The following is a 17,221-nucleotide window of genomic DNA, read 5'->3' on the forward strand; positions in this document are numbered from 1 at the left end:
GATAAAAAGGTGAGTTGGTGAAACAGATAAGGGGTAGATATATTGGACTAAACTTGACTTAATAATTAGATAGACAGGGTCTCGCTATGTGTAGCGCTGGTGACCTAGGACTCACTGTGTAGGTCATGATGGCCTCAAACTCACAGAAATCCTCTTGTCTGTTTTCTCAATGCTGGGATCAAAGGCCTGACAAAACTTCTTATAATATTCCAAAACTCAAGCCTATGCTTTTCATTGAGACACAATGAGCTAATAAAGTATGGCCCTGTTGAACTTTCCATTGGTTAACCAAGAAGACCAGAGCCAGCTGAAGAAGTGGAGTAAACAATCTTCTCCATCACTGATGCCATAATTTCCCTCTGGGCAGGGCCTGTTTTATGGTGATGTCACAGCTCTTGAATTACAACCTGTGTATTTCAACAGCCAATCACCAGTACCATAAAAAAGCCTTTGGTCCAATATAAGGAAGTAAATATTTGCTTTGTGAACTACACTCATTGTCTATAATAAAATTATATTTATTGACAAAGGAAATGTCACATGCAAAGTTTAAGAAAGTCAAAGAGATTTTGGACATCAATACCTCTTGCTAGAATTCCCAATACAAGATACACATGTAATTTTTATGAAAACCCTGCACATCTACAGAAGTAACAACTCAGACTTAGTTCTATTGGAAACAGGGTTCTATTTCCCACTGCTTTGCTTGTAATGTCCACCAACCCATCATTATAAAGTCCAGGAGCTGGAGAGATGGCTTAGAGGTTAAGAGCATTGACTGCTCTTCCAGAGGTCCTGAGTTCAATTCCCAGCAACCACATGGTGGCTCACAACGATCTGTAACTGAGATCTGGTGCCCTCTTCTGGCCTGCAGTCATATGTGTGGGCAAAACACTGTATACATCATAAATAAATATATTTAAAAAAAAAGTCCAGGCTCACTCCTCAACCACTGAGCTTTGACTGCAGTGGGCAAATGGAAATACCTGATTATTATAAAACTCAGTGCTCAGTGGTTTATTTAGCTTTTAGGGAATGCCATAGATTTTCCAAGTTTAGTGATTAAACTTTGGGAACTAAGTTTGTCCAAAGCCACAGAATTTTAAAAGTCAAAACTACTACAAGTTCATAAGGTCATTGCTTTGTGCAGGTGAGGTGTTTCAGCAGGTAAATGTGTTTGCTGCTCCAGCTCTGAGACCAGAGTTTGGTCCTGGAAACCAAGGATGGAGTGGGAAAACTTACTTCAAAGTTTACCTTTGACCTCCATACTTATGTCATGGCATTCTCTCTCTCTCTCTCTCTCTCTCTCTCTCTCTCTCTCTCTCTCTCTCTCTCTCTCTCTCTCTCACACACATTCATAAAATCAAGTTTTTTTATTTTTTGCTATGTTTGGTTTTACAAAGCCCACTGATTCACAAGGTGCACTATGGTGGCTACTTCTGTAATTGAACACTTGCTGCCCAGCTTGTGTGGCTGTTCAGGAAGTTGTGACCCTGAACACAGTGGGTAGAGTCGTGCTGGAGGAGTACCTCCCTGGACCACGCTTTGAGAATTTATCTCACTCCCCTTCAGCTCTTGTTCCCCAATTCCTGTGTGTGGTTGTGATGACTGTCTCAGCTTCCTGTCCCCACAGACAGCCTTCCCTGCCATTTCTGACATTAAGCCCCCTGGAAATACAAGCCAAATGCACTCTTCATTAAATGGCTTTTGGTCATGGTGTTTGCTTACAGTAACAAAAGCATAATTAATAGACGCGCTCTGGATATAAAAGTCATTAATGCAGTAAGTTAGGCATTTGCCTTTAAATATTTAAATTTTACATGCAGCTGAAATTTAGGGATAGGATATGACACTATCCTGACATGATTTTATAATTCAGTTTAACTATTTTATATTGATGAAAATTTCACTGAATCCCCCTCTAGGGTCTTTATTGCACCCATTTTTTTTAAATCTATTAAAACTTGAGAGTTCTCTTAATGGCGTCATCAACTGATAGAATGATCTACAAAAGCCAGGGAATGCTTTATACTGAGCCATCCATACTAAAGTATATGATGGAAAATAATTCAGTGACGGGTGCTTCTGACAGGAACTGAGCAGGCTGGAATGAAAGATGACACACACCAGGGCAAGAGCTCTGAGTGCCATGCTTCCCTGACTCCCAGATGAGGAGGCTCCAATCCTTCAGGGACAGCCACGATGATTTCTCTAAGTTTTGCCACTCACACTACTGAGTACGTCCTTTCCTTGTTTGCATTCCCCCCCTTTTTTTTGAAGAGATTAATATCATCACTCAAGGAACGGAAATATATTTGAATAGTATTACATACATTTGTGGGTAAACAACACAAACAAGTCGCCTTTGAAGAAAAAAAATGGTTACAAACATGTCACAAGGTAAATATCTTTTTTTGTAAAACGTGAAAAACCAAAAAATATTAATTTCAACAACTTAGCAATGACTTTTGAAAAAAAACATGTTGGCGAGAATTAGTGTACCTATCAAACCTAAAGGAAAAAGGTACATTACAGGAATGCATAAAAAACAAAAGAATAAAAGCATATATCAGTTAAAATAGGAAAATCCTAGAAAGAAAATAAAAGCTCACAAATAAAAGACTGACCAATAGGTTAAGTCATGCAAACCCTATGTTATTTGGAGTCAATATATGATACTAAAATACAGAAACAGAAACAAGGTAAGAGAAGTTTTTTTTAAAGGCCAAAATACACATCGATTATTTAAATGATGTATGCCTATGCATAAGATGAATTGATGATAAAGTATATGTCCTGTATATGCATTTCATCTGTGCTTAAAAGCTATCCTAGGGTCTCTGCACAGAAAGAAACTGAGGCTCAGGGCAGATGAGTATCAAAGTCACTAAATGGAAGGACAAGGACATAAACCAAAGATGTTTTGACGGAACATTTGTGTTTATTATACCCACATGTGACCTCATTTCATATAAGTTCCTGTGTCCCAGGAGATCTACAATAAGCAAGTATGGCTTTATCACAACAAGTAAACCAAATGTGGGCACAAAAGAAGACTTCTTCTCTCCCCCCTAACTTTTGAGACAGGGCCTCTCACTAATGCTGACATTAGCAGTTCCTGCCAGGTTGACTGACTGACAGCAAGTTCCTGGGATCTTCCTGTCTGCCTTCCTGAAAGCCAGTGTTGGGGTTTTAGGCATTCAGAAGATGCCTTGTTTATATGTGGTTGTTGGGGATCTGAATTCAGGCCCTCTTGCTTTTAAACTAAGCATTCCTACCACGTAAGCCATCTCCCCATCCTGCCACTGGAGTTTTTGAAACAAGGTTTCCCACTGAACCTGGAGTCCACAGTTTCAGCTACACAGGTCAGAAGACTTTTCTGAGCCATGTCAATTTGGCAAAGTTAATCCATTTAGTAAATATTTAATACTTCCCTTTCTTAGTTACTGTGCTAGGTCCTGGCGCAGCAGCAAGTATACTAATATAAGTGGATTTTTAAAAAAATTGTTACAGTGTCTTTAGAGGATAATTGGGGTGAGGGGAGACAACAAAGATGGATTCTGTCTACTTAGAGGAAATGAAGTATTTGCTTTAAGTGCTCTATTAAACCCCATAGTGTGGTCTTTAGTAATCGGCAGATAAATGTATTGGTGCTCACGTTTTCCCTTCTGGAGAGTGAAGTATCTTTATTGTTCTGTAGACAGAACTAGGCTATCCAAATCTCCTACAGAAATGCCAACGAATGGATTCCCGTCCCTTTTGACTCCCTGCTTCACTGCTAGTGACTACTTCTCCAGAAAAGCCCACACATTTCAGCAAATGGATTTCTAGTGAAAGATCCCATGTCTTCATAGCAGAGCATTCACACCTAAGTCCTTCAGTCTGTGAGTCAGCAGAATGCTTATCAATTAGGACAGAGACCATTCACTTTTATTTAGCTCTTTAACAAAACCAAGTAAGAATGTAGCCTTTTGTTTTCAAAGCATCTAGCCTGGGGGTATGCTAATGAGACTTGTTTATTCTGAAAAACTATAAGAAATCCTTAGGAATTATGATGGATTTAGACCATTGGCACTATGAGCTTAAATGAGCTAAATCCTGATAGGGTGGACATCCAAAACTGAGAAGAGAGAGGTACTCATTTGACTTTAAGAACGAGCACAGAGCCCAAAATAGGGACTAACCTAAGGAGAAGTTGAGGCAACACAGTCAAAAACAGTGGAAACGGGCAAAATGAACACCTTACACGGCTTGTTTTAAAGTGAGTGGCTTTCTTTATCTTTCGGAGACAATTTCAAGAGGGAAGATGGCTACCCGTGATCTGGGTCCAGGTATTATTTTCAAGGACAGGCATCTAATTTAATAAAACATATCCTTTTCTGTAATAATAAACACTTGTTTTCTTAGCTCCCCAAACTGCAAACAAACCTTACCCATGGGTCCTAAATACAGTCCTTAAGATTATAAATTAGTAAATAAACCTGCGTTGCCACGAGTGGGCTAGTTACTGTTTTAGTTCATGATAACGGGAGACGCTGCTTCATAATAGTAAGTTAACAGAAGGTCAAACTTCCCAGGCATGTGACTTGATGAGTATGAATTACCCTTTGATCAGTTGTCAGTGTTGCAATGCATGTCCCATGCATAACTGCTACTGTCTCCAGGGCAGACTTCGGAGATGCAGACAAAGAACCAGCTTCACAGTTTGTAAATTCTTTAACACATACAGCGGTCTAGTAGCTCAGAACTTAGGCGGAAATCTTAGTACAGGAGTAAGATTTACTTCTCTCTTTGCCAACTGAATGGTTTTCAGAAAGGCTCACACACCCTCCCCCCCCCTCCGAAAACCAGTGTGTCTGAGCACCGGAAATGCAGTCTCAGAAGTGTTTATCCTAGATGGGAACCAAACTAAGGTTCCTCTTTCTCTGTGATAGCTAACCCATGATGGACAGAATCCTGCTGTGACTGTCTCCCCTGCCCCCCTTTAAGGAGACGGAAAGGGGCAACTAAAAGCTTTCAAAGTTCTCCAGGCAAGACATAGAGGGATGAATTAACTGAAGGGCCTGTAGGGAGCCAGTAGGAATCTGGGAGTGTTGGAAACACTATGCTCAGAGCCACCGGGCAGGGTTCCTGGGCGACCAGGATCTCTCAAGCGAGCCTGCTTCCCTAGTTCTCTGTGGAGGAAGAGGACACACGCCTGGTCTTGCACCCATACCTTTTAGACCAGGTGATCCCTGTTCAGTCTCTGGGAGACCTCAGACTCCCGAGTGAGTGGTGCGGACTGCCTGGGACGCACCTCCTCCTAGCCTGGAGCAGGTCCCCACCCGATGCTCTGTTCTTCCGCCCTCCTCAGGTCCTCCGACATTTTTCACCAAGACCCAAGAGGTAGGGAGAAGAGGAGACAACAGGAAAGTGTCTCCTGCACCCAGCCTCTGCGACAGTCCCAGAAAAGAGAGGAGGAGGGAGGCTAGCGAGGAGGCAGCTAGAAGCTGTGACCCATCTGTAATCGGGAGAAAAAGCTCCCACAGCAAGGAAGTCTGTGATGCCACCCAGCGGGGCAGAGGCTGGGGGATGGTGGACGTTCCTGATCCTCACCCCCTCGGTTTCCATAAAACCGACCCGGTGCCATGCATACCAGAACTGGCTTTCTCTAGAGTAAAGGGCGGTGGAGGAACAAAAGAGACTGTCACCTTCTGCAACACACACACACACACACACACACACACACACACACACACACACACTCTCGCACGCACGCACACGCGCGCGCGCACACGCTCACAGCAGCTGCTCAAGGTATCTGTAATAACCATCATCTGCACTGAATCGCTTATTTTCCCTAAAGGCACCAACAGATAAAGGGAGAAACGAGACCATCCGAGGTGGTCTGCGGCTGAAACCAAACAGCCACTGCAAAGCTTGGGGACCCCGATCCCCTGTGCGCGCTCCCCCTCCCGCCACTGCAGAGCCCTCTCACCTCCAGGTCCCCGAAGGTGTTGAGTCCTTTCCCCACCGGAGCGCGGACACCCGAAACCGCGACCCGGCAGGACAGCGGTCCAGCCCCACTGCAAAGCCGGGGTTGGGGGAGATGCGAGTGGACTGAGTCCTGCGGCGGGCCACGCGGGATTCAACTTCGCGTAGCCACGGCGCGGTGCAGCCCAGTGAGACCCGCGCTCCCCCTGTCTACTGTCTCACCAGCCGGGGCACTGGCGACAGACGCACCCCCTGCCCCCTCTTTCCCTCACCTCCTCCTCCTCTCCGTGTGTGTGTGTGTGTGTGTGTGTGTGTGTGTGTGTGTGCGCGCGCGCGCGCGTGCGTGCGTGTGTGTGTGTGTGTGTGTGTGTGCGTGCGTGTGGGGGGGGCACAAAATGAGCAAAGGAAAAAAAATCAAACCCACCCATCAGTGCAAAGCAGACATTTTTATGTCATTTCTAATCCTATCAGGGATTCAAAGGTGGTGCCTTACCGGGTGACCTGGGGTGTGGGTGAGCGCACCGCGGTCCAAGAGTGCACGAGACTGGGCTGCTTAGTCCTCTAGAGGAGCCGGCTCACTGCCATCCGCCCAACTTCAGCACCCCGCGACGGAGACAGGGAGCCAGGCCAGCAGAGAGCGGAGAGGGAGGAGGCTGGGGTGGGCGGGGAGGGAGCAAGCGAGCGAGGGAGCAAGGGAGAGGCTAGCGGCGCATGCGTCTCGCAGCCCCTCGCTCTGCGCGGCCGGAGGTGAGGCGTCCTCCCCTTCAGCGGGCGCGCGCCCGCGTGAGTCACCACCGTCGTGTCCCCGACTGGTGTGCCCGCCCGGGGACCGAGCTCACTGTGTCTCGGTGCCAGGAGGCTTGATGACACCAGTGGGAGGCACGGGGTGCCTTCCTGGAAAGGACGCAATTTATAAGGAAGAATCCTCCTAATTCGCTTTCACCCATAGCCCAAGTAGTGTGCACCTAGTCCTGGGACCAGGCTTGCCGGTCTCTGAGGCATGCGAGGTGCCTCAGTCCTCTTGTCTGGGGGGGTTTAAGGGAGTGTAAACAAGTTTGAGTCTTTTACTTTTATTGATGTCTTATCCAGAAATACCCAAGAATTCCTCCAGGCGCTCTCTGGCCTTAGGTAGATACACCCTCTGGGCTACTGGAGCTAGAGTTCAGTGAGAGAAACCTAATGCAAGGCAGGAGGCAAGAACACTTAGCCAGCTGTGGAAATTTGGGGCCTAAAGCATCCTTATAGGACCCCTTGACAGTGACAGGGATTGCTAATCTGCTCCCCGGCAGAGCCCAGCTTGGTGATGAAGGAGCCTTGGATGCTTAATGCATTCCAAGTCCTAGATTGTACCTCCTGTGATTAGGCTGAAGTGTGAGGCAGAGCAAGGAGAGCGGATGTCTTTCTCTTTAGATTCTACATCTGTGGGAAGAGGAGTGAGCTCCTGCGGGAGTGATTAGGCTCTTTCCTTACACCTAATTAGAACTGATTGATTGTAGATGTATATGACAGCTCCTGCTGGGGTCCGTTGTATCCATCTATTGCCCCCTTCAATGAATATAACTGGGGGTGTGCTCTTTTCTTCAGTTATGCCCAATGGCTTTGTGTACTAGTGCCCTGAAAATGCACTCTTTGGGGCTGATCTACAAACTCTACTGATATTTAGTGAGAAATAAATACAGAAATGGAGAATGAAATTTAGGAATTTTCGTAGCAATTTACCATTGCCCTGGCATCTGAGTGCTTCAGTCAGGTGTAGCTGACGTGCTCTATTTTAAGCGTAGTTCATATGTCGTTGTGGTGTGGTGGTGGTGGTTGGAGATTACAAAAGTACATTTTGGTCCATTATGGGCACTCTAACAACATATCACAGAGTGGGTGACTCATGGACAACAGAAACTAACCCATCACAGTACTGGAGAGAGTCAGAGTCCAAGGTCAGATGTATTCAGGTTGGGTGCTTTATGAGGGGTCAAGTACTGACATATGGAATGTTTTGGAGTCGTACACTCGGAGTATGTGATATAAGACAGCCCTCTGGTATGACATTTATAAAAACCACTACATCTAAACATGATGCTTTATCCTTGTGTTCTAACCACTTTTGAAGTAACACCTTTGACTGCAATTACTTTGAAAGTTAGGGTTTCAACAAAGGGACTGATGGAGACAAGTGTTCTATATTATTGGTCCATAATGGACCAAAAAAAAATTCTCCCAAAATGGTATAAGCAGCAGTGACTCCTTCATAACACCCTCTTGCACTTGTATCTTTTTTCTTAATCTTTAATGAGCTTTTGCTGACCTATCTTAACTGAAGAATTACAGCCATTTATAATTCTTGAACAACTGCCTTTACTGTAACAGTTACTGCCATTAATATTTATTGAGCAATTAGTTCCTGCTGGATACTGGCCTAAATTCTTTTCATGTGTTCCCTATTCTCTTTGCACAACAACCCCACAAGGTAGATACTATTATTATCATGTTTAACAGGCATCTCACAGGCTGAGTGGAGGAAATCCACCCCCTCCAAACCTGTTCCTCCTTGGATTGTTCAACCCAGTTATCCAATCCAAAAATGTACAAGCCATCCTTGCTTTACCTCCTTATCTTCATCCTCATCCAGTTAATTAGCAAGTCATATTTTCTCTTCCTCAAAAATACATACCCAATTCGTACACTCGGTTCCTTCTCCACTGTGGTGGCCTTGATCCAATCTACTACCATCTCTCGCCTAGATAACTCAAGGCCTTCTATTTGGATCCCTTGTTTTCTCCTTCCCAGGCACTCTTAATATCAGCTTAATGATCTTCTTGAAGCATACAGATCTTCTCATGTGCCTGCTTAAAATCCTCCAGACTTCCCTTGTATTTTAAAGATAGCCGTGACCCATGGAAGGTTCGGAAGTTCTGTTCAATAGTCTTCCGAGTTTATTTGCTGTTATCTTGTTTCCATGGACCATAGCGATGATTGTTCTGGCTGTACAGGGCTGTCAGCATATGATATCTATTGTCTTCTTCCTGGAATTCTATTCATGTACTTCCTTACATAGCAGGCTATTTAATATCATGGAGGCATCTGCTCCTAAGAAAGGCCTGATCCGAGTACCATGTAAACTATGCCAATGAGCCAAGCAGTTCTTTTCTATTTAGAAGGATCTCCTTGTCTTGTTTTATTTTATTAAAGAAATACTTTTTCAATATCTAAATAAGTTGCTTAGTTTCTACCTTTTCACTCCATATTAGAATAAAGTCTTCCAAAACTTCACTTTTTTTTTCTGTTGCATCTCTGCAGTCCAGAACAGGATTCAGCACGTAATATCAACTTGGTGAATATCTATTGAATGAACGAGTGAAGGACTGAATAAATTAAAAACCTAGAAAATGTGTCTTTGGTGTTTACTGCTGGCTCTTCTTGGATTCTAATTGCTTCTCACCATAGTCTGTTGCTTCTAAACACATACAGCTCACGGTTCCCTCTGCCCAACCTAGGAACGATGGCTCCAGGTGGCACACATTTAACCTATATGCAAGGGTCAAGTTCCAACAAACTTTAAAACAAGCATACCACACTTTTTTCCACTATCAAGAATTAGCCCTGTAGCCTACTGCATGCTAGGCAAGGTCTCTATCACTGAATGTCCCAGCCTGCTTTTTAACCTTTTTATTTTGAGACATAGTCTCACTAAGTTGCCCGAGCTGTCCCCGAACTCACTACGGAGTGTAAGTGTAACTTGAATTTGCAACCTCTTGCCTGACACTCGACTCCTAGGTATATAGGGTTATAGATTTGTGCTGTACCAGATATTTACTAAAGCCAGATGTAAAATCGTGTGTGTGTGTGTGTGTGTGTGTGTGTGTGTGTGTTGTGATTCCTCATACGTTATAGCCAGAATATGATAATGCTCTAAGATCTGGACACGTTGACTACCGTCTAGGAGAAGGCAAGATGCAAGCACGTCCAATCAGAGCCTTCATCATCTTCATAGCCTTCATCATCTTCATCTTGTAATTCTTTCAGTCTCTTCATATATATCTTGGTCTTAGCCAGTGTCTACAGCCGTCTTGACATCATGACACCCAGGTCAACATCTCAAACTTTATAAATGTCTAATATTTTCCCACCACTGTCATCTATGTTCTTTTTGAAAAACTGTCACTGCGGTATACAAGTGTCTCATGTGAGTCAGAAATGAATTGCTGTCCATCTTGACAATGGGGACACCTGCTGTATGGTTCATACAGACCTCAGACCCCATCGAACTCATCAGCATTAAACATTGATGTGGTAGTATCTGTGAAAAGCAGAATCTCACCACTAACATCTCTAGGTTGCAGCAGGTGTGTTTGTCAAGTAGGGAAAACCTGAGCGCAATGGCAGTTTGGGTATAATGCTTTCTTAATAAAGTAGACTTTAAAGGAGACTTACAGATCAGATATTTGCAGATAGAAGATACTGGAAAAATGAACAGCTGTCAAGCAGCTGCAGTACATTTACTTATAATTACAGATATTTGTCTTTGTTAGTGGAAGTGACCTCAATAAATCTGATACCCCTAGAAGTTGTTCCATTTTATTCTCCTTTTCCACAGTTGCTTTATCTGAAAGCAACTACTTTATCCCTTACAAGGAACAGGGAAAAGAAAGACGTTTAGAATTTAGAAGCTGTGACTACTACATTCAGATTAATGTCTGAAGCATGGGACAGTATCCTATGACCGAGAATGTGAATACAGTTTCTATTATGTTAGTAATGCTGGGCGTGGTGGCACACGCCTATAGTTCCAGCTACTCGGGAGGCTGAGACAGGAGCATTGCTTGAGTCCCAGAGTTTTGGGCTGTAGTGCACTCTGCTGATCCGGTGTCCCCACTAAGTTAGGTATCAATATGGTGACCTTCCAGGCGCAGGGGCCACCAGGTTGCCTAAGGAGGAGTGAGCTGGCCCAGGTCGGAAGCAGAGCAGGACTACTATGTTAGTGAAAGAACTTACAGTGTTTCAACTGCTTTTAAACTACAGCTTTTTGACTGTGTCATCCCAGAGAACAGAAGGTGGAAACCCTTGTTCATCTTTATGAATATTTGAAAGAGATAAGGTAAAGGAAAAAAAGATAAAATGAAAAAGCAGACTGCCTCCCAGATATGTGAAATGGAATATAGCTTCATTTTTTTTTTTAATCCCAAGACAGGGTTTCTCTGCATTGTTTTGGAGGCTGTCCTGGAACTCTCTCTGTAGACCAGGCTGGCCTCGAATTCACAGAGATCCTCCTGCCTCTGCCTCTTGAGTGCTGGGATTAAAGGCATGCACCACCATCACCCGGCTTTTCTATAGCTTCATATTTTGTACATGCCCTTTTTAAATGATTTGTTTTTAACCACCATCACTCGGCTTTTCTATAGCTTCATATTTTGTACATGCCTTTTTTTTAACAATTTGTTTTTAACTAAAGTTTCCTGAATTGCTCAACTTACCTGAATTGTACTTGAAAATCTCAATGTTATTACTTCAGACTCCCAGTAAAGAGTTTGTATCTTAAGGAAGTTGAATGCGTCTGTGACAGTAGACATAAACATCTTTATGTGATTTCCATTGGTTGTACTCAGTTCATATATTATGAGTTACCACTTCCGCTTGAAGATGAAGAGTTGAGCCTGTGAGGTCCAGGCACCAATGCCAGAAAAGAAGGAGGGTTATGGGTGAGGCAGATGCAAGCAGGTACCTAGGCACAAGCCAACATACCTAGGTCACGCACAGGCAGCCACAGGCACACACTCAGGACGGCACACAGGCCTCATGGAGGTAGGCACCCAGGCCTCATGGAGGTAGGCACCCAAGCCTACAGAACGACACACACAGGCAGGCTGGCCAAAGGTAGGGTTCAGATTCTAGAGCCTTTGACCTCACTGTCATATGTATGTAGAACCCACACAGAAGTGATACTCTACCAAAAATAGTTATATAGCAGATTATATCACTGGTTCCTTGGGAAGCTAGTACGAGCCATTTTGTGCTGACTTACAGATCCTTGGGTGTCCAATATCAACCATGTTTTAGCTGATTCATATCAGGCAAGTGTGTCCATATTGGGTGGCCTAAGCATACATTGGTCTTAAGACCTCCTGTTTCCAACAGGGACATCTGGAGCAGCCTCAGGGGAAAAAAAAAAGTTCCATTGATAGAATCTTCACCTTTGCATTCTGTTTGGTTCTGCTTGGTTCGCTGCACTATACTGTGAGACAACACTCTCTTGCTCTTTCACGGCAAGGAAACATCTTTTCTGTATGCCTACCTTATCTGGAAAACTTAACTTTCAATCATTACAGTCAGATTCTTGAAAGTCGAACAAATTCCAGAAGCTAATGTTGAAGGGTGTGTGACCGGGAGCCTTGTGAAGGCTCCTACATCAGAGTTGCTGGTTTGTGGAACAATCTTCTCACACATCAGATCTCCCTCCGGGGCTGAAAGGAAGGAAAGGTAGAGAAAAGCCTTGTTTTGATTTTTTGCAGGGTTTTTTGTTTGTGTTTTGTTTTGTTTTGGTATCTTTGTTATGTTTTGGTTCATGGTAGAGTAAGTCTGTAAAGCTAAGTAAAGCAGGTCTTTGAACATGTATGTGACTGGTTTTTGAAACACTCTTATGCTGCAAATGAGGACACAGACTCGCATTGCCACAACACAAGCCTTGTTAAAGACTTCCTGGTTTCCTGATTTTTCTGTGGACTTAGTCTCATGGTGTGAAACATGTTGGAGTGGCATATGAAAATACTTTAGGGAGTCTTGCCCAAATTTGTATGTGTGAATAGTAGTAGAATTGGTCGGATGTGGTGTGATTGCCCATTCAAGTTCCATCCACTCAGGCATCCACTCTCCCACTCACTTGAGGACTCTTAGGCAGCATCTGCGTGGCATTGTGGGAGATGAAAATATTATGGAAAACAATCTTGAAGCCATGTATGTAAATCTAATAGCGCTGAGAGAAGTAGGCATTACACATGTGGTGTGGCAAAACAAAGTCAATGTGAATGTTGATGTAATATTACTTTTTTTTTCTTTTTCAAATTCAAGCCAGAAACCTCTAGAAAGAGATCACCGGAACTCTCAATTGCGCAGCACAGAATTACCAACGGACATAGTGGCCTATAAATGTAACACAGTGAGAAAATGCTGTCTTCAGTAGATCTGGTTTGAATGGTTTTGTGGATTTGCAATAGGAATCCAAGAACCAGGAGAGTTTCAAATGTCACATTTACATAAGTAGTCACTTGTTTCTATCTCCAGCTGACAACCATAGAGAAGACCATCCAATCCAATCCAGTTCCACAGTGATCTGTGATTTTTTCCTTTCTCTATTTTTTATTTAAATTAGAATCAAGCTTGTTTTACATGTCAATTCCAGTTCCCCTGACCTCCCCCCACTAACTTCCTATCCCATCCCCTTTCTGTTCCCCAGGGAGGGCGAGGCCTTCCATCGGGGATCTTCAAAGTCTGTCATATCCTTTGAAGCAGGGCCTACACCCTCTCTCATGTGTCTATGCTGAGAGAGTATCTCTCTATGTGGAGTGGGCTCCCAAAATCCATTCCTATGCTAGGGATACATACTGATCTACTACTAGAGGCCCCATAAATTGCTGAGGCCTCCTCACTGACACTCACATTCAGGGGCTCTGGATCAGTCCTATTCTGGTTTCCCAGCTATCAGTCTGGGGTATATGTGCTCCCCCTTGTTCAGGTCAGTTGTTTCTGTGGGCTTCACCAGCCTATTCTTGACCCCTTTGCTCATCATTCCTGCCTCTCTGCTACTAGATTCCAGGAGTTCAATTTAGTGTTTAGCTATGGGTGTCTGCTTCTGCTTCTACCAGCTACTGGATGAAGGCTCTGGGATGGCATATAAGGTAGTCATCAATCTCATTATCATGGAAGGACATTTAAGATAGCCTCTCCAGTATTGCCTAGATTGTTAGTTGGTGTCTGGACATTTCCCTAGAGCCAGATTTCTCTTTAAACCTATAATGGGCTCCCTCTATTATGGTATCTCTCATCCTGCTCTCCTCTAGTTTTCCCCTGACTCAACTTTCCTGCTCCCTCATGTCCTTCTCTCCCCTCCTCTTCTCCCCTTCTCTTTCTCCTAGCTCCTACTCCCCTCCCCCATGTTCTCAATTTGTTCAGAAGATCTTGTCCCTTCCACTTCTCCAGGGGACCATGCATGTCTCTCTTAGGGTCCTCCTAGCTTCTCTGGTGGTGTGGATTGCAGGCTGGTAATCCTTTGCTCTATGTCTAAAATCCATATATGAATGAGTACATACCATGTTTGTCTTTTTGTGACTGAGTTACCTTACTCAGGATGGTTTCTTCTAGTTCCATCCATTTGCCTGCAAATTTCAAGGTTCCGTTGTTTTTTCTGCTGAGTAGTACTCCATTGTACATTTGGGTATATGCCTAAGAGTGGAATTGCTGGGTCTTGTGGTAGACAGATTCCCATTTTCCTGAGGAATCTCTATACTGATTTCCAAAGTGGCTGTATGAGTTGGCACTCCCACTAGCAGTGGAGGAGTGTTCCCCTTTCTTCACATCCTCTCCAGTATAAACTGTCCTTGGTGTTTTTGATTTTAGCCATTCTGACAGGAGTAACATGGTATCTTAGAGTTGTTTTGATTTGCATTTCCCTGATGGATAAGGATGTTGAGCACTTTCTTAAGTGTCTCTCAGACATTTTAAACTCCTCTACAGAGAATTCTCTATTTAGTTCTGTACCCCACTTTTTAATTGGATTATTTGGTGGTTTGGTGACTAGCTTCTTGAGTTCTTTGTAAATTTTGGAGATTAGCCCTCTGTCAGATCTGGGGTTGGTGAATATCTTTTCCCATTCTGTGGGCTGCCTTTTTGTCTTGTTGACTGTGTCCTTTGCCTTACAGAAGCATCTCAGTTTCAGGAGATTCATTAATTGTTGATCTCAGTGTCTATGCTACTGGTATTATACTCAGGAAGTGGTATCCTGTACCAATTCGTTCAAGGGTACCTCCCACTTTCTCTTCTAAGATGTTCAATGTGGCTGAATTTATGTTGCGGTTTTTGATCCATTTGGACTTAAATTTTGTACATGGCAATCGACATGGTTCTATCTGTTGTCTTCTACATTCCAGTTTTCATTAGTAGGTAAGACTAAAGAATGAGTGGTGGATAACATTGACTTTACCTGTCTGTAGAGCTCACCGGTAACTCAGTAACTATCACTGGTTATGGCAAAGAATGGAGGTCATTCGCATATGCTGAGGTGTATGGAAGGAAGGTCATTAGCAGGCAGTTACCAGGTGATGTCATAATTATTTGATTGATTCAGTAATAATTACAGGATACTTGATTGTTATAACTCCCTTAGAGTGTTCATTCAAGTGAAGTTATATAGTTGAAATGTACAATTGCTACATTGTGGCAAGAGAGGGATTAACATTTTACTATGGGACATTTGTTCATCTTTCTATGAAGTCTAATCAATTACCAGCAATATTATGTTGGTTGGGATTCTACGGTGGTCACTACTAGGATTATCAAGAAGATTATTGTCATCATTAGCAATGTATTCTATACTGTGGGTGCATTGTCTGGCTCTTGAAATCAATTGAAGGTTGTATTAGTTACTTTTCTTTTCACTGCAACAAAATATCTAACAAGAAAAAAACATGGAAAAGAGGTTTGGACTAACAGTTTCAGAAGGCACAGTCCATGACAGCTGGAAAGGCATGTTTGACTGGAGCTTGCAGCAGAGCATGCTGATATCCTGGCATTAGGAAACAGAGAACTAAATAGAGATGGAACCTGGTCCTAATCTTCACAGGGTTAACCCATGGTGATCCCCCTGTGGTAACCATACTCCCCTGTCAAAGGTCGTACAACCTTTCAAACAGCAGTTCCAGTTAGGTACTATGTATTCAAAACCACGAACTTGTGGAGAACTCTGAATATTCACTTGATTTTGAAATGAAGAAGCCACATACATCAAGGCAATACTTCCTGAAGAATTCTCAAACTGTGGTTTCTTTTCTAAAATTGCCACTCTAAAAGCCACACTTTCACTTGGAGAGTAAACTTGAATAATGGAAGCTGACATATAAACTCATTTCTTAAGATTTGATAAATTGGCACATTGACAACTCTGAAAAGTTCCAAGATAGAAAGATTTACAATGGCCTCTATAAATATATGAGGAAGCCTCTTTCTCATTCCTTACACACACACACACACACACACACACACACACACACACACACGACACACGTGCACAAAGCACATGTCACACCCACACAGTGTGTAATGTCAAGAATCTCAGTTTTATTGATTCTATAAATAAAATGCACTTTAACCAGAATAGGAATATTCTTTGCATACAAATCCACTTCCTTTATTTCATCCATTCAATATATATGAAGTGCCTATCATGTGGTTTGCAATAAGCTTTAGACCCTAGAGACACCATGAGGAAAAACTACCACACACTCTTCCTACATACAGGTTATATTCTAATGATACAGGTGAAAACTCAACATAAATAGAGTAAAATATTTTGTAACTCATATAGTAATAAGTGCTAACAGGAAAAACCAACTCAGGAAAAGGGGAGAGGAAGTTGGCGTGCACTTGGACTAGACATTCTCAAATTAAATGTGATCACAAGAACAACCTTCCTGAGAGGTGATTTATGAATAGAGACCTGAAGAAAGAATGAGATTAAGTTGGAGGATTTTGGAGGAAAAGAATTCCCTCCAAGTATCACAGAGAGAGCAGGGGCTCTGAGGTGAGGGTGTTGGTCAGAGAACAAGTAGAGAGTGTGTTAGGCCATTTAGTTATGCATATGACAATTAAATACTCACAACTAAGCAACTGATAAAGAAGAGAGTATATCTATCTGGCAGTGTTAGAGACTGGGAAGTCCAAGGGCTTGGGGCCTGCATCTGCTTGTTATCTACTTGTCATCTAGTGAAGGATTTCTTTATGTAATATGAAATGGCAGACAGATCAAGTTGCCCAACTATCTCTCTCATCTTAAAGAGGCACTAACGCCTTCATGGGTGCCCCACCCTTATGAGCTCATCTAATCCTAATTATGCCTCAGGTACTCTGAACCAAATACCACTGACATATACCTTTGGAGATTAACTCTGCAACATGAGAACTTCCGGGACACACTCAAACTACAGCAGAGAGAATGGTGGCAGCTGAGGTTGAGAAGGGGAAAGAATCGTGTGTTGCTTTACATTTT

General features: G+C 43.1%; 1 protein-coding gene across 2 annotated transcripts in view; it reads right to left on the reverse strand.

The window, feature by feature from the left end:
* Positions 1–6,634, reverse strand: part of Rgs17 (regulator of G protein signaling 17) — an 81,713-nt gene extending 75,079 nt beyond the window's left edge. The window contains exon 1 of one of the 2 annotated variants that reach the window (XM_040758185.1): positions 6,467–6,634. The gene's annotated coding sequence lies outside the window, so the exon portion shown is untranslated. Of the gene's footprint in view, positions 1–5,977; positions 6,236–6,466 lie in introns of those variants that run through there. The other variant, XM_040758186.1, reaches the window with a different exon arrangement.
* Between the last annotated feature and the right edge of the window lie 10,587 nt (positions 6,635–17,221).

This window comes from Mesocricetus auratus, unplaced genomic scaffold, assembly GCF_017639785.1.
Source record: "Mesocricetus auratus isolate SY011 unplaced genomic scaffold, BCM_Maur_2.0 Super-Scaffold_100018, whole genome shotgun sequence".
Lineage (NCBI taxonomy): Eukaryota > Metazoa > Chordata > Mammalia > Rodentia > Cricetidae > Mesocricetus > Mesocricetus auratus.